This window comes from Eriocheir sinensis, chromosome 24 (genome assembly GCF_024679095.1).
Source record: "Eriocheir sinensis breed Jianghai 21 chromosome 24, ASM2467909v1, whole genome shotgun sequence".
Taxonomy (NCBI): domain Eukaryota; kingdom Metazoa; phylum Arthropoda; class Malacostraca; order Decapoda; family Varunidae; genus Eriocheir; species Eriocheir sinensis.
In genome coordinates this window covers 4,540,683-4,564,312 of record NC_066532.1, presented here as the reverse complement: position 1 = coordinate 4,564,312, position 23,630 = coordinate 4,540,683, and the positions used below count along the sequence as shown (strand labels likewise).

Here is a 23,630-nt window from a genome sequence, read left to right as displayed (position 1 = left end):
AAAAAAAAAAATGCATATAGTCTGCTACATTCTCTCTCTCTCTCTCTCTCTCTCTCTCTCTCTCTCTCTCTCTCTCTCTCTCTCTCTCTCTCTCTCTCTCTCTCTCTCTCTCCACACATTAACAACACGCAGCAACACAGTCTCAGTTAACATAAACGCCGTAATACTATAATAAGTATATAATAAATAACTAAATAAACATTGATGCCTCGTTCTGTCCTATCAAAGCCTCGAAGCATCTCCTTAACATATTGGATGCCAGACACCACCAACGCCCACTGGCTGAAGCGGTCTCTCTAACCCTTACCTTATATGACCAAAAGATGACACCACACTTGACATACCTTCGTTACTGCATGATACGTGTGGAAAATTATGTTAGTTCCCTATACGAATAACAAAACTGTCACCAGGTCGAGAATGGCGTAGAGGGGCCTAGGCTTTCTAACGTATAAGATTGTCGATGGGAACAGAATCAGTGATGTAGTTTTTGACCGTGTGAGCCGTCATCATATCCTATTTCTAATTATACTTCTCTCTTTTCCTCCTTGCCTAGAATAATAAGAAAATAAATCTCTTCATCCGAGTGCAAAACATGACTGCAAAATATATACCCCCAGAACGCCACTTCGAACAAAAAGACACAAGGGAAGCTGGCGAAAAAGATGATCTAATTCGGTTGTAGGGGTGTTGGAACATGGTCAGTGAAGCTTCGAACCAGGGAGTGAGGCGGAACAGGCTAACAATACCAAATAGAATTACCTTCCCTTTACCGTTCGGGGACTTACCTAGTTAGCCTTAGGATCGGACTCTACACAAGTCAGGATCGCATAGACCTCCCTGACCCCTTTGATACTCGGCTTAGGATGACGACGTGACTGACTGTAGGGTAGACCGGTAGCATATTCCCTCTCTATATATGTTTGTGGTCCCCGGGTAAACACACTCGACTTTAGCTTCGAAACAAACCACGTGAGAAAATCGTTGGTTGGGTGAAACTGTAAATTGCCCGTTACCAGTCCTTACCTAACCTAACCTAACGTAACCTGAGCTGTTCGAGAGGGCGCCACATGCCAGTAGAGAGAGAGGGAACACGCAGCCGAGAAGGGTAGAGGTTGTCTTTGTAACTGCTCCTTTCCATGTGGTTGTGTGCTTGGAAATAGATTATTCGGCTGTTTCGGGTCTTGAATGTCCGCCGCCATGCAGGGAGGGGGGGACGAACAGCCAGGCCACATCAGCCCTTCCTAGGAACATAAAAAGATTGAGTTAGTAATTCATCATGACAGTCGTAAGCTTTGATGATCACCAGGAATCGTTATGTTGCTGAGAAATGGAGCATAGAATAAAAGTGATTCGTCATAACAGTCGTAAACATTGATGATCACCAGGAATCGTTCTATGGCATGTCGCTGTGAGAACGGAACATGAATAAAGTTAATGAATCACCATAATAGTCGTAAGCTTTTAATGATCACCAGGAATTGTGAGAAATGGAGTAATATGAAGGTCAGGGCAGCCTCAATGAACAAGCCAGCCACCAATTGACCTCTCTTTTGCCCGCTCATTACTTTTGTCTTTATGGGAACAGCGATTAGCGGGCTTTTTTTTTTTTTTTTACTCCTTTTTTTGTTGTCATTGAGCTGTTTCTTTAGCTGTAAAAAAAAAAAAAAAAGAAGAAGTGACGGTAACAATCCACATCTACACTTGAAATGCTACTTTATCTTGCTTCAGTTTCACTTCTCAAATCTCATTAACACACCTATTTTCCTAAAGCAACCTACCATGAGCCATACCACCGTTGCCAGATTATCGTACTCAGAGCCTCGTATTTACCACCGTTGCCAGATTATCGTACTCAGAGCCTCGTATTTACCGGTTTCTGAGCCATAGCTATTGCCAAAAACACCAATAATTAACCATTTTAACGATAACTATATATGAGGGCAGTTATTGGGGTCGAGGAGGCAGCTTTTGGGTCGGAAATCGGGAAACATGGGAGGCTGAGTACGACAATCTGGCACCGTTGTCCCATACCAGTCTAATATCGTCACCCTCATAAAGTAATCGCCTAAGTCATTTTTCAGAGATTTCCAGGTTTTTGTTTACATCAATTTTTCATCATGTGACGCCCATTTTTGTATAGTTGCCTTCGTCATTCAGGGTTTGAGTGTTCTAGAATTGGCCTTCTCATTTCTGCCTAAATCTTAAGTCAAATGAGATAATGACAGTTCTTTTCTGATTTCCTGTAAAGTAGAAAGTAATGACTTACTATACATTTCAGCGGCGGACAAACGCTGTTTTTCGCAAATATCTCCTAAACGAATCGTTGGATCAGTATGATATTTCAGCACACTACCTTTAACACCCGGACCTAATTTGTGGCTGACATACCATATTGCAATATGTGTTATGTTAGGAGTTTACTGACTGATATTAAGCCTAATCCAGTCATCATATCAAAGGTGTTATACAGAATCGGACGAGTGTGGGGTACTCGTCTAACCCCTCCACCAACGCCCCGAACAACCCCCAGACCACTCCTTCCCTACCCCAATATTGCAGTATCCCCCTCCTCGTTTCCCTCTTCACCCCCCTCCTCTCACCTTCCCCCTGCCCCCGCCCGAGGCTATGACTTGCAGAGGAAGGGTATAACTCACTGACTGCCGAGGCGCACCCAGGTGTTGTACAGTAATTATCAATGTGAAATACGTCTTGCCTCCATGGAATTGTACCATGCTCTTAGTTAATAATCATATATATACATATACACCTACATAACATTCTAATATATAATACAGTGATGGGAGAAATAGGGAGGGACACAAGAGTGATGAGGGAGGCGAGGAGCTAGAAGGAGAAGAGGAGGGATAATGAGAGCGAGAAGGGGAGAAGTAGTTGTGGAATAGTTTGGGAGGGTGTTCGGGGGGCACACTTTCCTTCGAATGCGTCAACATGACTCGTCGGGTTTGTGTTATTTTTCACGAGTAAACTCCTCCCATAACACATATAGTAATGTGGTATGTTAGCCATAAATTAGGTCCGGACGATAATTGTAGTGTGCTGAAATATCATACTGATCCAACGATTCGTTTAGGAGATATTTACGAAAAACTGCGTTTGTCCGCCGCTGAAATGTATAGTAGGCGGTTTGTTGATGAAGGTGACGATATTCTCCCCTCATTGTTTATAAAAGTAATGGATGACGTCACTCCATAAGACTAATTACATCAACACATCACACTGATAAACCATACCCTTACTTTTGTACCGTACTCTTACGTATACCAATCTATAAGTACCCACTCTGTAATGTTTATGTAAGTAATGGATGGCGTCATTACATCAGACTAATCACATCACAGACTAAATAAACAATAACGTTCCTTTTTAACCCTACTCTGCCGAACCCTGACGCACAAACAGACCCGCCCCCTTCAGTAATAGAGTTATATACCCGTCAAAAAGGACACATATACGTACCAGGAGAACACTCAACACATCACACCAACGAATCACGAAACACTGAGCAACCCGCCCTACCTGGCAACCCCCGGAGCTGCGCATGCGCCATGTTCACCAACGCCACCCGTCGGAGTATGATCGGTTTTCTCAGACGCTTCCACCTCTCACATCAACTACTTCCAAAGGCCGATAAGGAGACTAATCGGGTTCTAATGAGTGTCTCTTTAGGCTCATGGTACATAAGAAGCGTCAAACTGCCACCAGGGTCATAAAACTAGCCCTGGAAATGCCCACAACTCCTACGAAAGCCTTGTCAAATAGCTGTTTCTTAGGTTCATGGTACAGAAGAAGCGCCAAACTACCACCAGGGTCATAAAACTAGCCCTGGAAATGCCCACAACTCCTACGAAAGCCTTGTCAAATAGCTGTTTCTTAGGTTCATGGTACAGAAGAAGCGTCAAACTGCCACCAGGGTCATAAAACTAGCCCTGGAAATGCCCACAACTCCTACGAAAGCCTTGTCAAATAGCTGTTTCCTAGGTTCATGGTACAGAAGAAGCGTCAAATTACAACCAGGGTCATAAAACTAGCCCTGGAAATGCCCACAACTCCTACGAAAACCTTGTCAAATAGCTGTTTCTTAGGTTCATGGTACAGAAGAAGCGCCAAACTACCACCAGGGTCATAAAACTAGCCCTGGAAATGCCCACAACTCCTACGAAAGCCTTGTCAAATAACAGTTTCCTAGGTTCATGGTACAGAAGAAGCGCCAAACTACCACCAGGGTCATAAAACTAGCCCTGGAAATGCCCACAACTCCTGCGAAAGCCTTGTCAAATAGCTGTTTCTTAGGTTCATGGTACAGAAGAAGCGCCAAACTACCACCAGGGTCATAAAACTAGCCCTGGAAATGCCCACAACTCCTACGAAAGCCTTGTCAAATAGCTGTTTCTTAGGCGACGAAATGTGTAAGAATATGACCCTATATCCCTTTCCCGGTGAATTGCTAAAAATATCAAGTTAATGTTTAAGTGAAAAATAGATATTCTGGACGTGAGGCTTTCCAGTGTTACGGACCTCTCCCGCAGCGCCACATCGAGCTACTCCATGCACGTGTCTCCCTCTCAGGGGTGGGTGCTGTTGGTGCCCCGTTGCCATGACAGAATGTACCTAGACAACAATACTGGGGGATGAAGTTTGGTACTCATAACAAGGGTACGCGCTTCTATTCAGTTTCTCGCTTAACGCTGGAGAACGTATAAGGATGAATAAAACTGAGAGAAAGAAGACGAAAAAGAAGAGAAGTAAAGAAAATCAGAAAAAGAATGAAACAACACCAGAGAAATAAGCTTGATAGTACCCATAACAAGGGCACGCTGCTTGGGTCGGTTTCTGGTTGAAGGCTGAAGAATGTTGGTTAGATGGCAGAAGTAGAAGTAGGAGGAAGAATAAGAATGAGAGAAAGATGACGAAAAAGAAGGAGTAAATGAAACCAGAAGGTAGATAAATAGACAGGTAGATAGGTAGATAGATAGATAGATATGGAGAGACGTACCAGGGCAAACCAGACAAAAAAAAAATAGACACAAAAACAACAAAAACAAAAACAAAAGCAAGACAGAACGAGACAGAGACAAGTACGAAAAAGACGATATACCAAAAAAAGAGCAAAAAAGAGAGAAAAAAAAAAGAATACAGGAAGGGAAGAGAACAAATAAAACAGTACGTACTATTCTTGTGTGTGTGTGTGTGTGTGTGTGTGTGTGTGTGTGTCCTTCCCTCTCCCTACTAATGGCTCGCCGGCTTCCCCATAGCTTCCCTTCTCCTGCTGGCCAAGGTACGAATCCTAAAGGTGAAGTGAGGTACTGCGAACCCTTCCTTCTCCTGCTGCTTCTGCTGCCGGCCCTCCTCCTCCTGCTTCCCCCGCCTCCACCCGCCAGCCTCCTCTCTCTCCTTTCTATCTCCCGCTCTTCTTCTTTCCTCCTCCTTTTCCTCTTTTTCTCTCGTGGACTTTTCTTTCACCCTATATGTTTTCGTTTTCTCTCCTTTTCTCTCTTTTCTCATGTACTTTCCCTCTCCTTTATTCTCTTCTTTCATCCACTCTCTTTTCCTTCTCCTTTTTCTCTTCTTTTCTCTTCTCTTCTCTTCTCTTTCTGTCTTCGTTTTCTCTCCTTTCCTTGCTTCTCTTTTCCTCTCTTTTCTCATGTACTTTCCTTCTTCTTTAGTCTCTTCTCCTCTCATCTACTCTCTTTTCCTTCTCTTCTTTTCTCTCTTCTCTTCTCTCTTTCTTCGTTTTCTCTCCTTTCCTTGCCTTTCTTTTCCTCTCTTTTCTCATGTACTTTCCCTCTCCTTTTGTCTCCTCTCCTCTCATTCACTCTCTTTTCCTTCTCCTTTTTCTCTTCTTTTCTCTCTTCTCTCATGTATTTTCCTCTACCCGTCATTCCCTCTCTCCTCCTCTCTTCTTCTCTCCTCAGTTCTTCTTTTCCTCTCCTTTCTTCTCTCCTCTCCTCTCCTTTCCTCATTGATTCTACTTTTGGGGTTTACTGTTTAATTTTTTTTTCTGGTAGTTTTGTTTTTTCTTGGCTTAATACCTTTTTCTTCGTCTTCCTTTTCTTGTTTTTCTTGTTATTTATTTTCCTTCTTCTACTTCTGTCATCTTCGTCGTTAGAAATGGCGATGGTGTAGTAGGGGTAGTAGTGGTAGTAGTAATAGTAGTAGTAGTAGTTGTAGTAGTAGTAGTAGTAGTAGTAGTAGTAGTAGTAGTAGTAGTAGTGGTAGTAGTAGAAGTAGTAGTTATTGTTGTTACCGGAAATCAATTGACGCCTTCTCTGCTTACTACGTACACTCTCTCTCTCTCTCTCTCTCTCTCTCTCTCTCTCTCTCTCTCTCTCTCTCTCTCTCTCTCTCTCTCTCTCTCTCTCTTCGCACCTTCTCCCCCCCACTCTTTCCCTTCCCCTTTCCCCTTCCCTACACTTTCCCCTTCCTCCCCTCCCCACTCACCCCCACCCCACCCCACACACAAACTCATTACCGCCTCCGTGTTCCCGCCACAAACGGCAACACTCCCGCCTCACTACAAAACACTCCCGTACTATAATTATTCTAGGACGAGGAGAGGTCATTTTGCGCTGCTGTGCCGGAAAAGACTTAATCAGGAGGTAAATGCGGTCTTCTAAAAGGGGTAAGAAGGGGGAAAGGCGGCGATACGAAGCCTAGAATTAGTGTTAAGTTTTACACAGTGAGGATTTTGTCTAGTGATGGTGGTATGATTGGAAGTGAAAAAGGAGATAAATGTGGTTTTCTAAAGGTAGGGGAAAGGGATGTGGAGGAGGCTATGGAGAGGTAAAGAGAGAGCCGGAGACTGTAGAGGGTGCGGAGAGAGAGAGAGAGAGAGAGAGAGAGAGAGAGAGAGAGAGAGAGAGAGAGAGAGAGAGAGAGAGAGAGAGAGAGAGAGAGAGAAAACCTATAGTTATTAGAGATCGAGTTTTAGACAGTGAGGATATTGTCTAGTGATGTTGCTATGATTAAGTGTTCCTACTACTACTACTACTACTACTACTACTACTACTTTTACCTTTACCTGTTAACTCATTAGGTATTCTTTCTGTCCCTTGTCCATTTCTCTGTATTCTTCTTCTTGCTTTGCTATCATTTTCTTTTATTTTTCATCGAGGGAATTCTGTTTAGATCCATATCAATTGTTTTTTTTTCCTCTTGATGTCATTTCGTGGGTCTAAATGCTACTACTACTACTACTACAACTACTACTACTACTACATTCTTTCTCCTCCTCCTCCTCCTCTTCTTCCTCCTCTCCCCTTGCATAACAGTACACATATATTTTTAGCCTGTATCCCAGTCCACCCTCCCCTCCCCTCCCCCCCACCCACACACACACACACTCATTCCAGCAATTACTGACGCTCGCTTGCACAATACAGGAGCTAAAGTTGGCTTCTCTTGTCATCGCCTATAAAAAAAGCATATTATAGTACATGTTTGCCAGAGGTGATAATAACGATGCCAATACATGTCTAATACGTGTTCCTCATTAAAATTTGGGGTCTTTAAACTAAGCTGATCCTCTCTCTCTCTCTCTCTCTCTCTCACACACACACACACACAAAGTTCAAAGTTATGGTAGATGTTATTTAATGTTCATCTGCTCGCTCTCTCTCTGCCAGATATCGACTGAGCTCTATGGCACGGATGAGAGAGAGAGAGAGAGAGAGAGAGAGAGAGAGAGAGAGAGAGAGAGAGAGAGAGAGAGAGAGAGAGAGAGAGAGAGAGAGAGAGAGAGAGAGAGGATAGGGATGAAGAGATGGGATTTCGGAGAGGATGGAGAAGGGGGGGAAGGGGGAGAGAAAAAGGGGGGGAGGGGGAGCTAGAATTTGCGAGAGGGTCCGTTTTGAGAGAGAGAGAGAGAGAGAGAGAGAGAGAGAGAGAGAGAGAGAGAGAGAGAGAGAGAGAGAGAGAGAGAGAGAGAGAGAGAGAGAGAGAGAGAGAGAGAGAGAGAGAGAGAGAGAGAGAGAGAGAGAGAGAGAGAGAGAGAGAGAGAGAGAGAGCGCAAGGGGACGAAAGAGAGGGAGGAGGAGGAGGAGGGGGGGGGAAGGGAAGGGGACGAAGTAGAGTAGATAAGGATGCTGTGCGGAGGAGGAGGAGGAGGAGGAGGAGGATGCGCAATAAAGAAGGAGGAAGAGGAGGAAAAGGGGACGCAATTGAGGTAGACGAGGAGGAGGAGGAGGAGGAGAAGGAGGAGGTATGGGAGGCATGGAAGGGAGGTAAGGTACAGAGACAGAGAGAGAGAGAGAGAGAGAGAGAGAGAGAGAGAGAGAGAGAGAGAGAGAGAGAGAGAGAGAGAGAGAGAGAGAGAGAGAGAGAGAGAGAGAGAGAGAGAGAGAGAGAGAGAGAGAGAGAGAGAGAGAGAGAGAGGACGTGTTGCAGATGAAAGCATTAAGGGAGAGATGGAGGGAAGGGAGGGAAAGGAGGTAAGGAAGGGTACGTATGGAGAGGGAAGGTGGAAGGGAAGAAGGGAGGGAGGGAGGGAGGAAGGGAGCATTAGGTAAAGTACTTAGGGAGGGAGAGAGGGAGGGAGGGAGGGAGAGAAAGGGAGGAACAATACATAGGTAGGGTTTTTGGATGAAGTGAGGGAGAGAGAGAGAGAGAGGGAGAGAGAGAGGAGAGAGAGTGATAGAGAGAGAGAGAGGAGAGAGAGAGAGAGAGAGAGAGAGAGAGAGAGAGAGAGAGAGAGAGAGAGAGAGAGAGAGAGAGAGAGAGAGAGAGAGAGAGAGAGAGAGAGAGAGAGAGAGAGATATAGGGAGGGAGAGTGGAAGGGAGGGTAGAAGGGAGGGAAAGAAAAAGGGAGAATAAAGATAAAGAGGAAAGAATGAAGGAATAGAAGAAGGAAGGAAGGAAGGAAAGAAGGGATGGCGAGAAAAAAAAAGGAGAGAGGGAAGGGAGAGGAAGAGAGGGAGGAAGTAGAAAAGAAATTGAGCGAAGGAAGAAAGGAAGAATTTAAAGGAAGGAAGGAGAATGGGAAAAGGATAGAGAGAGAAAGAAGGAAAGAAGGAAGAAGGAGGGAAAAGGGGAAAAAATGAAAAAAGGGAAAGAAAGACAAAGAAAGAGGAAGACAAAACCGAAGAAATGAAAGGAAGAGAAGAAATAAAAAAAAAGGGAAGGGAGAAGGAGAGAAGAAAAAGGAGGAAAAAAGGAACAGCAACAAAGAAGAAAAACAAATAGAAGAAAGAAGGAAGGAAGGAACAGAAGGAAGGGGAGAGGGGAAGGGGCAAAAAATAACAAAAAAAAGAAGAAAAGGAAGAAAAAAGAAAACAAGAAGAAAACAAGAAAGAAAACTCACCTAATCCAACAAGCTTCCCTACACACACACACACACACACACACACACACACACACACACACACACACACCTGTTAATAGTCACCTGTAAACGAGCGTGGCCTTCGTTGAGCACATAATTAATCACCCTCGTTAATCCCACGTCTCTTTGAACGGGTTAATGTGACCGTCCGACCGACCAACGACGGGGAGGACGAGGGAAGAATAATTGATGGGCTTCGTTTCTTTCTTCTTTCTTTCTTTCTCTCACTGTTCTTTCCTTATCTTTCCTCCTTTAAATTCTTCCTTTCTTCCTTCGCTCAATTTCTTTTCCTCCCTTCCTCCCTTCCTCCCTCTCTTCCTCTCCTCCTAAGTTTTTTTTTTTTCTCGTGTTCGTGTTAATCTTTATTTTATTATTTTTTGGTTAATTTGTGTTTGTTTTTGTTTTGGTGTTGATTTGTTTTGGTTTTCATTTGTTTTTCTTTCTTTTTGTTCTCTCGTTCTTTTTTTCTTTCTTTTTTGTGGTTTCCTTTCCTTTTTTTCGACGGTAATTTTGACGTTTTTTTTTTTTGTATCTATTATTTTTTTTTTGTTTCGATTTTGTGTTTGTTGATTTAGGATTTCACTTTTTTCTTATTTTCTTACTTTCCCTCCTTCATTTTTTCTCTTTCTTTCTTTTTTCCCTCCTCCATTCTTCCCTTCTTTCTTCTTTCTTTTCTTTTCTTCGTTTGGATTTTATGTTTTTCCTTCCTTCTCTTTCTTTTTTTCCTTCGTCCATTCTTCCCTTCTCTTCTTTCTTTCTTTCGTTGCTTTCCTTTCACACACACACACACACACACACACACACACACACACACACACACACACACACGGTCTCCCTCCCTCCACCCCCCCCCCCCCACACACACACACAGCTCCCCCTCACCCCCACCCCACCCCACCCCCCCCACCACAGTCACACCAATAGTTCCATGTGTAACGAGGGGGGATAATTAAGTTGTTAAGGGTGGGAAGGCAAGTTAGTGAAGAATTCTAGCATGGGAAGAAACCAGACTATGGGAAGGGGAAGAGAAAGGATGTGATGGTTAGCTGGAGAAGAGGGAGAAAGGGGAGGATGGGAGAGTGAAGGAATGGGAAAGGAGGAACAGGAGAAGGATAGGGAGGTGAAGGGGGAGGAAGGGAAGGGATGGGAAGGGAAAGGATGTGATGGTTAGCTGGAGGGAGAAAGGGGAGGATGGGAGAGTGAAGGAATGGGAAAGAAGGAACAGGAGAAGGATAGGGAGGTGAAGGGGGAGGAAGGGAAGGGAGGGGAAGGGAAAGGATGTGATGGTTAGCTGGAGAAGAGAGAGAAAGGGGAGGAAGGGAGAGTGAAGGAATGGGAAAGGAGGAACAGGAGAAGGATAGGGAGGTGAAGGGGGAGGAATGGAAGGGAGGGGAAGGGAAAGGATGTGATGGTTAGCTGGAGAAGAGAGAGAAAGGGGAGGATGGGAGAGTGAAGGAATGGGAAAGGAGGAACAGGAGAAGGATAGGGAGGTGAAGGGGGAGGAAGGGAAGGGAGGGGAAGGGAAAGGATGTGATGGTTAGCTGGAGAAGAGAGAGAAAGGAGAGGATGGGAGAGTGAAGAAATGGGAAAGGAGGAACAGGAGAAGGATAGGGAGGTGAAGGGGGAGGAAGGGAAGGGATGGGAAGGGAAAGGATGTGGTGGTTAAGTAAGGAAGGAGGAGAAAGAGAAGGATAGAGTGAAGGATAGGAAAAGAATGAACAGGAGGAGGATAGGAAGAAGGGAGAGGAAGGGAAGGGAGAAAAAGGGAAAGGAAGTATTGGTTAGGTGGAGAAGAGGTAGAAAGGGAAGGAAGAGAAGAGAGAATGAAGGAGAAGGAAAGAAGAAACAGGAAGAGGATAGGAAGGTAGAGGAATAGGATAGGAAAGGAAAATGGGAAAGATATGGTGGATAGGGAAGAAGGGTAAAGGGGAAGAGAAGAGAGAGCGAAAGAGAGGGAAATAAGGAACAGGAGAAGGAGGAGAGGAAGAAGGGAGAGGAAGCGTGGATAGGAGAAAGGGAGAAAGGGGAAGGGAGAACCGAATGAATGAGAAATAATATAGGGGGAGAAGAGAAGGGTGATGAAAGGGGAGGGAGAATAGGGAATGGAATAGATGACGAATTAGGCGGAAAGGGAAGGGGCGAAGGAGGGGAAGAGAAGGGGAAGGAAAAGGGAGAATAAATGAGAAATGACGTAGGGGGAGGAGGAAGAGGGTGATGAAAAGGGAGGAAGAATAGGAAATGGAATAGATGAAAACATGGGTAGGAGAGGGAAGGGAAAGAGAGGGGAAGAGAGAGGGGAAGGAAAGGGAGGAATGAATGAGAAATGATGAAGGAGGAGGAGGAGGAGGAGGAGGAGGAGGAGGCGGGGTGAAAAGTGAATGAGAAGGGAGAATGGAATACACAATGAGGAGGGAAGAGAGAGAGAGAGAGAGAGAGAGAGAGAGAGAGAGAGAGAGAGAGAGAGAGAGAGAGAGAGAGAGAGAGAGAGAGAGAGAGAGAGAGAGAGAAGGGGAAGGGAAGTAGAAGGAGAGGAAGAGAGAACGAAAGAAAAATTATGAAGGAGGAAGAGAGAGAGAGAGAGAGAGAGAGAGAGAGAGAGAGAGAGAGAGAGAGAGAGAGAGAGAGAGAGAGAGAGAGAGAGAGAGAGAGAGAGAGAGAGAGAACAAGATAAATAAAGAGGTCAGGGGAGGAGAAGAAGAGGAAGAGGAAGAAGGACGAGGACAGAGAAAGAGGAAGAGGAGGAGGAGGAGGAGGAGGAGGAAGAGGAGTGAGAGAAAGAAGGGGGAAGAGGAGAGAACAGTGGATGGAGAGGAAGAAGAAAGTGACATAAGAGGAGGAGGAGGAGGGAAAATGACATAAGAGAAAAAGAAGGAGGAGGAGGAGGAGGAGGTAAAGGGGAGGGAAGGGTTGTAATAAAAGAATGAAGAGGAGGAGGAAGAGGAGGAAGAGGGAAGTAAGGGGAAGATGACATAAGAGAGAGAGAGAGAGAGAGAGAGAGAGAGAGAGAGAGAGAGAGAGAGAGAGAGAGAGAGAGAGAGAGAGAGAGAGAGAGAGAGAGAGAGAGAGGGGAGGAGGAGGAAGGAGGTAGAGGGGAGGAAAGGATAGTAATAAAAGAAGAAAGAGGGGGAGGAAGAGGAGGAGGAAGACATGCAGTCCAACTCGTAATAGCCACTGGAGAGAGGCCAAGAGAGGGAGAGAAGGGAAGAGAAGGGAAGGGAAGAGAAGGGAAGGGAAGGGAAGGAAGAGGGTGAGATAATGGAGCAGGTTTGTAATTAGCTTATTATTATTATTATTATTATTATTATTATTATTATTATTATTATAAGAAGTAGTAGTAGTAGTAGTAGTAGTAGTAGTAGAAGTAGTAGTATAGTCCGTTTCATTCCGTCTGTCCACTCGCGAACGTAGATGTGGCACCTGCGCATTAACAATGCGTGTTTGCGTGGAGATCAACTTTCAGTGATATATTTGAATGTTTGTGTATACAATAAACCCTCAAGCCATCGTATATGAACCGCAAACAGAAGATTTGCATCGATAATATACCATACAAGCTCACGAAGGAACAACTTGTATATCCAACAGTATAGTCTGACATACTCGAACGATCTATAGCCTTTCAGATACTCATATTTCGTTTCATTCAGGTATACACAAAGTGGCATCCGACTCTGCAAGTGTCTACTATGCATAAGGAATTTTGATGGTGCATGTAAATAACATTGGTAGCCTAATATTCGAAATAGCCTAGCATCGCATTCAACAGTTATTATTCACTATTTCATGTTATTTCCATTAATAATCGTTATTTACATACAGTAAATTATTAAGATACCCTTTATTTGCACTTGCAGAGGCAGATGTCTTTTAATATACCTGAAATGTGCTATCAATCAAAGAATTTGAAAAAAACACAGATCGTTCGAGCATGATGTGACTATGGTATTTGATACAATCTTGTCTTTTCGTGTGCTTGTATGTTAGATTATAAATGTAAACGACTGAGTTGCTTTTTGTATACATAAACATTCAAATATATTACTGAAAAATATGCTTGAATGTCTATCACAACAGTTGATTTTCACGCATTCACGAACTAGAAATGCGCAGGTGCCACATCTATCAAAATTCCCGCTTTGTTGGTGGACAGACGGAGTGAAACACTATAGTAGTAGCAGTAGTAGCAATAGTGTAAGTAGTAACAATAGTAAGTGTAGTAGTATTGGTATTATGACTACTACTACTACTACTACTACTACTACTACTTCTTCTACTACTACTACTACTACTACTACTACTACATAAGAACATAAGAACATAAGAACGCAGGAGTCTGCAAGAGGCCGGTAGACCCTAAGCTCCCGTGTATCTAATCCCACCTAATATCACTGTCCATGAATTTATCTAGTCTATTTTTGAATGTGACAATTGTATTGGCACTCACCACATGACTGCTAAGCCTATTCCACTCATCCACCACCCTGTTAGTAAACCAATTTTTGCCTATGTCCCTGTTGAATCTGAATTTATCCAGTTTAAACCCATTACTTCGTGTCCTACCCGGTTCTCTTACCAACAAAACCTTATGAATGTCTTTATTAAAGCCCTTCATCCATTTATAAACCTCGATCATGTCTCCACGCACCCTTCGCCTTTCTAGAGAATGCAAGTTTAACTGTTTGAGTCTTTCCTCGTATGGCAAGTTTCTCAACCCCTGAATCATCTTAGTCATCCTCCTCTGCACCGATTCTAATATTTTGATATCCATTCTATAGTAGGGTGACCAGAACTGAACCGCATAGTCAAGATGAGGTCTAACTAATGCTAAATATAGTTTGAGGAAGACTTCGGGGCTTCTGTTGCTTACGCTCCTTGAAATAAATCCCAGTACCCTATTAGCTCGATTTCTAGCTTGAATGCATTGTGCCCTTGGACGGAGATCAGAGCTCACTAAGACCCCTAAATCCCTCTCGCACCCAGACCTACTTAGAGAGTGTCATTTAAGCAATAGTTATGTGAGGGGTTGTTCCTACCTACACTCAGAATACTGCACTTCCCTACATTGAACTCCATCTGCCATTTATCCGCCCAGTCATATAATCTGTTGAGTTCACCTTGGAGAATACTAGCGTCCTGATCCGACTCAATTACTCTACCGATCTTGGTATCATCTGCAAATTTACTAACATCACTACTAATTCCTGTGTCTAAGTCATTGATATAAATAATAAACACTACATAAATAATAAACTACTACTACTACTACTACCTCTACTACTACTACTACTATTATTACTACTACTACTACTACTACTACTACTACTACTACTACTACTACTACTACTACTACTTCTACTTCTACTACTACTACTACTACTACAGTTCTCCTTTTCTATGACAAAAACACCAAAAAAAGTAGAAATACAAGGCCATTAGATAATCACACACAAAAAAAAACCAGTTAGCATTACACAGAAAGGAAGAAAAAAGAAAAAAAAAAGCATATTAGAAAAAACAACTAATTAGGTGGATAAGAAAAAGCAAAACAAAAAAAAACACAACAGTAATAAAAAGATGTCTACCTGCCTATCTCTATACACCATTCAGTAACGAAAGAAACGAAAAGGGAAAGAAAAGAATAAAAAAGTAAAAAAAGACAAGAAAAAGGAAGAGGAAAAAAAATCTACTTCTCTATCCCTTTTCTATTCAATAACGAAGGAAGAAAAGAGAAGAGGAAAGAATAAAGAGAAGGAGGAGAGACAGATGAAAAAAGAAACTACATTTATCAAAAGAAAGAAAGGAGAGAGAGAGAGAAAGAAAGGTAAGAGACGGAATGAAACAAAGTTAGAAAGAAAAAAAGAAAAGAAAGAAATGAATGAAGGAAATAAGAAACAAATACCAGAGAGAAAAAAATACTAGTGATAAAGAAAGAAAGAGAAAGAGGATGAAAAAAAGAGAAAAATAAGCCGGAAAGAAGAAAATAGAGAACGACGGAATGAATGAAGAAAGAGGAAGAAATGAAAGAAGGAAGAAATAACAAAGAAAAATACTGATAAACAAGGAAGAAAGAGAAAGAAAAGAAGAGAAATATAAGTCAAAAGGAAGGAGAGAAAGGACGGAATGAATCGAGAGAGGAAAAAAGAAGAAAGAAAGAGAAAGAAATGAAAGAAGAGACAAATACCAGAGAAAAATACGATTAATAAAGGAAGAAAAAGGGAGAAAGAAAGAGGGGAAAGAAAAGAAAAAATAAGCCAGAAAGAAAAAAATAAAGAGAGAAAAATAAGGAGAGAGAAAGAAATGAATGAAGAAACAAAGAAATAACAGAGATAAAATAGTTAATAAGGAATGGAAGAGAAAGAGGAAGAAGATAAGAAAATAGAAAAATAAGGAAGGTAAGAAAAAAAAGAAAGAAAAAGCCCTCGACACAAACGATGAATCAAGGAAGGGAGGAAGAAAGAGAAGAAAGAAAGAGGAAGAATGAATGAGGGAATAAACAAAACCCAGAGAAAAAAAAACGTCAATAAAGGAAGGAATAGAGAAAATAATAAAGAAATACATGAAAAAAAGAAAAAAAGAATGGAGAGGAAAGAAAAAGCGAAGAAATGAGGAAGGAAGAAAAAAACGTCAATAAAGGAAGGAATAGAGAAAATAATGGAAAAATACAAGAAAAAAAGAAAAAAAAGAATGGAGAAGGAAAAAAGAAGAGAAGAATCGAGGAAGGAAGAAACAAATACCAGAGAAAAAAAACGTTGATAAAGGAAGAAATAGAGAAAATAGTTGAAAAATACATGAAAAAAAGAAAAAAAGAATGGAGAGGAAAGAAAAAGAGAAGAAATGAGGAAGGAAGAAAAAAACGTCAATAAAGGAAGGAATAGAGAAAATAATAAAAAAATACATGAAAAAAAGAAAAAAAAGAATGGAGAGGAAAGAAAAAGAGAAGAAATGAGGAAGGAAGAAACAAATACCAGAGAAAAAAAAACGTCGATAAAGGAAGAAATAGAGAAAATAATAGAAAAATACAAGAAAAAAAGAAAAAAAAAGAATGGAGAGGAAAGAAAAAGCGAAGAAATAAGAAAGGAAGAAACAAATACCAGAGAAAAAAAACGTCGATAAAGGAAGAAATAGAGAAAATAATAGAAAAATACAAGAAAAAAAGAAAAAAAAGAATGGAGAAGGAAAAAAGAAGAGAAGAATCGAGGAAGGAAGAAACAAATACCAGAGAAAAAAAAACGTTGATAAAGGAAGGAATAGAGAAAATAATAGAAAAATACATGAAAAAAAGAAAAAAAAAGAATGGAGAAGGAAAAAAGAAGAGAAGAATCGAGGGAGGAAGAAACAAATACCAGAGAAAAAAAACGTTGATAAAGGAAGAAATAGAGAAAATAGTTGAAAAATACATGAAAAAAAGAAAGAATGGAGGAGGAAAGAAGAAGAGAAGAATCGAGAAAACAACGTTGATAAAGGAAGGAATAGGGAAAGAAAAGGAAAAAAATAAGCCAGAAAGAAGCAAGAGAGGAAGAAAGAGAAGATAGAAAGAGGAAGAATGAATGAATAAACAAAACCCAAAGAAAAACGTCAATAAAGGAATGAATAGGGAAAGAAAAGGAAAAAAATAAACCAGAAAGAATCAAAGAGAGGAAGAAAAAGGAAATAGAAAGAAGAGAAATAAATAAAGAAAGAAAGAAACCACTAAAAAAAACTGCAAATAAAGGAAGGAAAAGAGACAAAAAAAAGGAAAAAAGCACATCAGGAGGAAGAAAAAAAAGAAGAAAATGAATACCCTTGACACATACGATGAATCAAGAAAGGAGAGAAAGAAAGAAAAAAAAAACACAATAGGAACCGTAAAACACACACACACACACACACACACACACACACACACACGCTCGCAATAATACAACACTAGCGTCAAGCCGGCATCAATACCTCGGACAAATAGCGTCTCATTACCTTGGGCAGAGAGATCTTGGCCCTGAGAAAGGAGGACGTAGATGAGGCGAAGGAAAGGCCTGGCTGCGCTTGTATTCTCTGCCGCCGCCGACTCTCACATCAACTATTTCCAAAGGCTAAAAAGGAGATCAATCGGGTTCTCATGAGTGGTTTCTTAGGCTCATGGTACAGAGGAAGGGTCGAACTACCACCAGGGGCTTTAAACTGTCTCTGGAAATGCCCACAACTCTTACGAAAGCCTTGTGAATTTGGGCGACTAAATGGTTAAGATTTTTACCCTTACCGTTCGCCTGTCGGTAAAGCCTCTCGTGAAAGTTGTCGGGATTTCCACGGACTGATTTGTGACCCTGGTGATAGCTTTATGCGGCTTCGGCACCTTGGAGGGGAAAAACACCCATGAAAGCCCGGTTAATCTTCTCTGTGGCCTTGGGAAAATTACTAGTGATAAAAAAAGAAAGAGACGGGGAAAAAAGAAGAGAACAATAAGCCAGAAAGAAGAAAATAAAGAACTACGGAATGAATCAAGAGGAGAAAGAGAAAGAAATGAACGAAGGGAAGAAATAACAGAGCCTGGTGATAGTTTGATAAGACTTTAGTAGAGGTTGTGTTAGTATTTCCATGGGTAGTGTTACGAGTCTATAGGAGATCCTGCTACAATATGAACCTCTAGACTCGTGTTCTTAGACATTTCGGGGCCTAGACACCCTCATTTGTTAAGGCTTTCGTAGTGGTTGTGGGTAGTGTTATGAGCCTACTGATAGTCTGACAAAGCTTCTACACACACACACACATTTGTTAAAGCTTTCATATAGGTTGTGTTAGTAGTATTTCCATGGATAGTGTCATGAGCCTAGTGATTGTTCGACAAGGCTTTGGTAGAGGTTGTGTTAGTATTTCCATGAGTAGTTATGAGCCTAGTGATAGTTTGACAAGGGTGTGGTAGAGGTTGTTATTATTTCCATGAGTAGTGTCATGAGCCTAGTAATAGTTCGACAAAAGCTTTGATAGAGGTTGTGTTAGTATTTCCATGGGTAGTGCTATGGGCCTAGTGATAGTTTGACAAGACATTAGCATAGGTTGTGTTAGTAATATTTCCATGAGTAGTGTTACGAGCCTAGTGATAGTTTGATAGTACTTTAGTTGAGGTTGTGTTAGTATTGCCATGGGTAGTGTTACGAGCCTAGTAATAATTTGACAAGGCATTGGTAGAGGTTGTGTTACTATTTCCATGGGTAGTGTTACGAGCCTAGTGCTAGTTTGAGAAGGCTTCTACACCATGAACGTGGAAACACACAATTGTCAAGGCTTTCGTATAAGTTGTGTTAGAAGTATTTCCATGGATAGTGTCATGAGCCTGGTGAGTTTGACAAGGCTTTGATAGAGGATGTGTTAGTAGAATTTCCACGGGTAGTGTTATGGACCTAGTGATAGTTTGACAAAGCTTCGGTATAGAGATTGTGTTAATATTTCCACGGGTAGTGTTACGAGCCTGGTGATAGTTTGATAAGACTTTAGTAGAGTTTGTGTTAGTATTTCATGAGCCTAGTGATAGTTTGGCAAGACTTTAGTATAGGTTGTGTTAGTAGTATTTCCACGGGTAGTGTTATGAGCCTAGCGATAATTTGACAAGGCTTCTGCACCGTGAACGTGACACCCACATGGGAACCCAACTCATCTCCTTTGTGGCCTTGGGAAATGGAGGTTGTGAGGGCCAAATGCGTCTTGAGAATACGCTCTCTGAATCCTCTCCTCTATACGTCCTTGTGGGCTGAGCAAGTTTTTCCCGGGGCAGCGCGACGGGGACTTCCCTCTCCAAGCCCGGAAAGCCCTACATGACTGGCCTGCACGGGGGGAGGGGGAGGGAGGGAGGGGGAAGGGCACGGATAGGATCTCAAGTTTTTTGGGGCGGGGTTTTTTTCTACTGCGATGTTATTTGTGGAGAGCTTCGCCTCTTCGTCGTCCAGAGCCATCCTGTGCTATTTAGAGTTTGGTCTAAAGGTGACTTCTTCCAGCTTCTTCCTCTTCTTCCTCTTGTTCTTATTCTCTCTCTTCTTCTTCTTCTTCTTCTCCTTTTCTCTTCTTGTTCTTATTCTTCCTCTTCTTCTTAATATAATACTACCCATGGACATACTACCACAACCTATACGAAAGCCTTGACCAAAGTGGGAGTGCGGAAGCCTTGTCAAGCTATCACTAGGCTCATAACACTACTCATGGAAATACTAACATGACCTCTTTTTCTTCTTCTCCTTCTCCTTCTTCTTCTTCTTCATCTTCTTCTTTGTATGCACGGGAGACACACAAGTTAGATTGGCCTTCGTTTTTTCTCCCTTTTATTGTTATTTCTGTTATTCTCTCTCTCTCTCTCTCTCTCTCTCTCTCTCTCTCTCTCTCTCTCTCTCTCTCTCTCTCTCTCTCTCTCTCTCTCTCTCTCTCTCTCTCTCTCTCTCTTCGTTGGCCTTTATTAATCTACTTTCACCATGTGACGGGAAGGGACAAGATAACCACTGGTCAATGCCTCTCCCTTCCCTTCCCTTCCCATCCCATCACTTTACTTTCTCCTCCCTTCCATTCTCCTTCCCCTCTTCTCCCCTTTATCCGACCTCTCCCTCATTCCCTTTCTTTTCGTCTCCTCTGTTCCTGTTTGTCTTTCCTTCTCTACTCTTCATTTCCCTATCTTTTCCTTTCCTTCCCTTCACCCTTCCCCTCACCTACCCTTCCCTTTTATCCTCCCTCTCCCTTCTTCCTCCCTCTTTCTTTTCCTTCTTCCTGTTAGTCCCTCTTCTTTTATTTTACTTCCTTTCCATTTCCCTTCACTCTCCCTCCCTCTCTCTCCTTTTTCTCACTATTCCCATGTCTTTCTCTCCTTTTCCTTCCTCCTCTTTGTCTTTTCGTCTCTCTCCCTCCCATACGTTCCCTACTTCGAAATCCTTCTCTTCATTCTCTCCCTTCCCTTGCCTTCTTTATCTCTCTCAGTCTCTTTGTCTCCCATACCCTCCCTTTTTCCATCTCTCTCTCTCTCTCCCTTCCCTTCCGTCTCTCATTTCGTCCAGCCTCTACGTGTGTCTCGGATCGAACTCCTGCAACTTAATAAAATGTAAATTAGTCGCCCAAACTAAACTGACTCGCCGGATAATAACATGCAAATGAAACCACTGACACCAACCAGCCCGGCCGTCCATACCGACCCGGGACGACGGCATCTTCAGCACTGCGACGACGGCCCTACTTCCTCGAGTCTCGACAGCAGCGCCACCTATGTCCTTGGCGCTCCTTTTAGTTACGCTTTCCTCCTCCTGGCTGTATCTGATTCTTTTCTGTTAGTTTTCAGGACATTGCCGCCTACTCTTCCTCTTTCTCTTAGTTAGTTAGTTAGTTAGTTAGTTAGTTAGATGGTTAGTTAGATGGTTAGTCAGTTGTTTATATGTGAGTGATTCTTTTTGTTTTCCTTTTTTTAATGTAGGTATTTATGAATGAGGAGAAGGAAGAGGAAGAGGACGACGATGACGGAGAGAAAGGAGACAAAGGAGGAGAAAAACAACAAGAACAAAAACAAGAACAAAAAAATTGAAAAAGGAAAGAAAAAGAAAACAGAAGACAATAATAATAAAAAATCTAATAAAAATATCTAATCTAATAAAAAATAAAGAGAAGGAATAATAGGGAAAAAGAGGAAACAGAAAAATAACAATCTCAACAAAATGAAGGAGAAAAGGGGGAGAAGAGTAGCAGTAGTAGTAGTAGCAGTAGTAGTAGTAGTAGTAGTAGTAGTAGTAGTAGGAGCAGTAGAAGGAAGAGGGGGATGAGGAGGAGGAGGAGGAGAAGGGTAATAAATGTTTCATACGGCGATCAGACAGACCCATTAACAGGAGCCCCATCGTCTCCACACTCCCCTTTCCTTGACACACATACGCTATCCGAGTGGCCGACACACACACACACACACACACACACACACGAAGGACGAATACGACGACGAAAAAACAAAGAACGAGAAGAACAAGACTAAAAAGAAATGCTGAAAAATGAAAGAGAAAAAAAGAGGAGAAATTAAGAAGGAGTAACAGGGAACATGAGGAGGAGGAGGAGGAGGAGAAGAAAGAGGAAGAAGAAGAAGAACAAGAGCAAGAAGAGGAGGAGGAAGGTAATAAACTTAACACACACACACACACACACACACAGCTCAAGGAGGATGGGACTAAGTGTAATCTTGGGTCTGGGGGCGAGGTTAATACGCTTATGTTATATAAGCCGATGTAAACCTGAATAATCTAGGGACCTTAGTTCGAATCCCGGTTGTGGTTGGGAAGGGTATGCCTTTATTATTATTATTATCATTATTATTATTATTATTATTATTATTATTATTATTATTATTATTATTATTATTATTATTATTATTATTATTATTATTGTTGTTGTTGTTGTTGTTATTAGGTTTACTGTTGCTGGTTTTACTTTCTTACCCAAGTGAAAAAAAAGTAGATAAGAATTGATGAAAAAAGAGAGAAGAGGAAAAACTGGATAATGAAAGGGATAAGGGAAGAGAAGGGTAACTAGAGGAGAGGAGAGGAGGAAGGGCGACAGAGAGGAAAATTTCGTCCGTACTATAAAAAAATATACAACCGCTTCTTATAATATTGGGATCAGAAGGGCTTTTGTTGGGTCATATTGTTGTTGTTGTTGGTGGTGGTGGTATGTGTACTATTCTCGTCCGTAACGTGTACACAGTCTCCACGAGTGTTCTAATCGTCTAAGTGAAGTTAACGTTAAGTATACAAGACGTGCTACATAACAAGCCAAGGTGGAGATCATAACTACACCGTGAAGACTAATAGCGAGTTCCATCTTACTATTATTAAACTACTACTTCTACTACCTCTACTACTGCTACTACCCATACTATTACTATTATTTTTTTTTACAGTTAAGGAAGCTGCTCATAGGTCAAAATAAAAAAAATAAAAAAGACTGCTATTAAAGAAAGTAAAGAAGAGTAGCCAAAAGAGAGGTCAATTTCGGGTGGAGAAGTGTCTTGATACTCTTAACTACTACTACTACTGCTACTACTACTACTACAACTACTACTACTACTAACGCTGTCTTCACCACTAAACTAACTTGCACACCTCAAAACCTTCCCCTAACACTGGTCTCAACTCTCTTAGCCCGGTCTTCTTCCTTTTCTTCAGGTCTTCAAGGTATCGACTGCGTCCTTTCCATTCTTCGTGACCTTCCTCTTGTTAACATCCAAGGTATCAGATCTCCTCTCTCTCTCTTGTCAATATAATGAGTTGGCTACTGTACTCCCCTTCTTCGTCTCGTCCAATTAGATAAGGTATGGGTCTCTCTCTCTTCCTTCTTCCTCTACAAGTCTTCTCTATTCCCTTATTCCCTTTTCGTTATCTACTTTTTCCTCTTTCTTTATTTCCTCTTTCTCTTCTTTCGCAATTCGTTAAGCTATCGTCTCTTCTCTCTCCTCTCTCCTTCTTCCTCCTTCCATCTCTCCTCTACTCTAGTCTTCCTTCTCTTTCCCTTATCTCCTTTTCGTTATCTACTTTTTCCTCTTTCTCTAATTTATTTCCTCTTTCTCTTCTTTCCCAATTCGTTAAGCTATCGTCTCTTCTCTCTCCTCTCTCCTTCTTCCTCCTTCCATCTCTCCTCTACTCTAGTCTTCCTTCTCTTTCCCTTATCTCCCTTTCGTTATCTACTTTTTCTCTTCTCTCTCCTTTATTACCTTTTTCCCTCCTTCCCCTTTTTCTTCTCATCTCATCTTCGTTTCATTAGCTAATTTTTCCTCTTTTCCTGCCCTGTTATTTCTGTCTTCTTTATCACCTTCTTCTTCTTCTCTTCCCCTTCTGCACTCATTCATCTGCTTCTCCTTTATCCTTTTCATTATCTACCTTTCACTCTTCTTCTGCCCTGTTATTTATCTATTCTTCATCACCTTCTTCACTTCTTCTCTTTCTACTCTTATTATTTTGCTCCTCTCATATCGTTTTACTTATCTGTTTTTCCCTTTTCTCCTCTATCATTTATCTTTTCTTTATCACCTCTTCTTCCCCTTTTACTTTTATTCTCCTGTTCCTCTTCTCTTCGTATCATTATCCTTTTCCTCTTCATCCTCTGTGGCTGTCTCTCCTCCTCTATTCATTCTATCTACAGCTTCACCCTCTTCTCCCTTCTTCTCCTCCCCTTGCACTTTCATCATCATCTCCCTCCTTCCTTCCTCCTCCTCCTCTCCATCCTTCACCTCTCCCTCGTCTTCCATTCTCTCCCCGACTCCCTCTCCTATCTCGCAGTCCCTTCTAATTTACCTTTCCTCTCGTTACTCCTT

At 41.8% G+C, this 23,630-nt stretch overlaps 1 long non-coding RNA gene across 1 annotated transcript in view; it reads right to left on the bottom strand.

Annotated features, from left to right (window-relative positions):
- Nucleotides 1-1,051: 1,051 nt before the first annotated feature.
- Nucleotides 1,052-23,630, bottom strand: part of LOC127002799 (uncharacterized) — a 118,528-nt gene continuing 95,949 nt past the window's right edge. Inside the window, exon 3 of the long non-coding RNA XR_007756553.1 lies at nucleotides 1,052-1,244. This is a non-coding gene — a long non-coding RNA (uncharacterized LOC127002799). The remainder of the gene's footprint in view (nucleotides 1,245-23,630) is intronic.